This window comes from Myotis lucifugus, unplaced genomic scaffold (assembly GCF_000147115.1).
Source record: "Myotis lucifugus unplaced genomic scaffold, Myoluc2.0 scaffold_711, whole genome shotgun sequence".
In the NCBI taxonomy this organism is placed as follows: domain Eukaryota; kingdom Metazoa; phylum Chordata; class Mammalia; order Chiroptera; family Vespertilionidae; genus Myotis; species Myotis lucifugus.
Window position 1 is genome coordinate 20,462 of NW_005871759.1, and position 1,507 is coordinate 21,968.

Here is a 1,507-nt window from a genome sequence, read left to right on the forward strand (position 1 = left end):
AGGAATGCTGACTGCTTACAAAAGACACATCCTGGGACAGATTGCAGGATTATCCTTCCTCTAGCTTTGACTTCTGCCTGTTGAGCAACTACCTTATGTGAATACCCTAGAGAGGCCAGGGAATACACAATAGCATTAGATTATTTTATCTGCCAATGACTTCAGCTACATGAAACGGTTTTAGAGGTCCTGAGAATGTCTGTACATAAAGGTCACACAAGCCACAGGCCCTGGAACATTTGTGGCCTTATGTTCAGAAGAGGCCCTTTTCATCTAATTTACTGCAGGCTTTCCCACTCACTATTGAAACAGTGTTTCTGTCCTGATTGTGGTTCCACCTCAGAGTCTTACAATAATGACACCAGCCTATGAAATTTCATACTTCCTAGCACATGGCCCCTTTGCAGTATGTGGAGAGCAGGTTCCCTAAACACTGCTGAGGTTTATGTAATACATACTGTAAACAAAGAACATGATTCATATTGGTCACAGAAGCAGAGCGATCTTCAGAGCGATCTTTGCCCTCACCAATAATCGAGGCACTAGGCTGCAAATTAAATGCACAAAGTCATGTGGTCTTTATTTCAAGGCCATGGGCTGCAATAAATAATAAGCCAATATTGGACAAAAAGTGATTTCCTGCCATTATGCTGTTCCTTCCAAACCACATAAAATTTGTGATAAACACATCTATTCATCGCTATATGCTGACAGATCACATTTGTGTATGCAAATCATCTGTGGCAGGGAATAAAACAAAAATTAAAGGTACAAATGTAAAAACACTTTTAAAAAAAGATCATAAACCTGAGCAGAGGAGAGCAAAGGGTTTACAGGTTGGTGAATACGAATCCCCCCCAAATTTATCAAAGCATAATGTGATTTACCAATATGTCCCTGAAAAAGGTAGCACTTCTTAGCTGAGAACAGGTGCTCTGGATGAATCCTGGGTCAGGTCCATTTTCTAGTCATAGAGAAATTAATGAGGATACTGTCAAGAGCTTGGAGGAACCATAATTACTTCAAGCAAAAGTGAGAACACAGAATACATTCCCCTGAGCACCCATGGATTGTGACCGATGCACACTCCTCAGGTGAGCCAGGTGTTAGAGGTGAAATCTCTTCAGTGACAAATAAACAGTGACATCATTTGGGTAGTAGGTCTGGGCATGTTAGCAAGTACAATGCAACTCCTTCAAGTGTCACTTGTACGTCAAATTTATGAGGAATCTAGCAGAGTGTATGTTCTCATGAAAGGGGTTTACATTCATGTAAAGGGTCCCATAGAGCTCCTTAAGTGCTCTTATAATAAGTGAAAATAAAACATGCCCTGTATATTTATGGCTTTTCTCCAGTGTGAACTCTGTGGTGTATAGTGAGGTGAGACCTTTGACTGAAATGCTTACCACATTCACTACACACATATGGCTTTTCTCCAGTGTGAACTCTGTGGTGTATAGTGAGGTGAGACCTTTGACTAAAGGACTTCCCACAATCACTACACTCA

General features: G+C 40.9%; 1 pseudogene; it reads right to left on the reverse strand.

Moving 5' to 3' along the window:
- Positions 1-613: 613 nt before the first annotated feature.
- Positions 614-1,507, reverse strand: part of LOC102431026 — a 20,862-nt pseudogene continuing 19,968 nt past the window's right edge.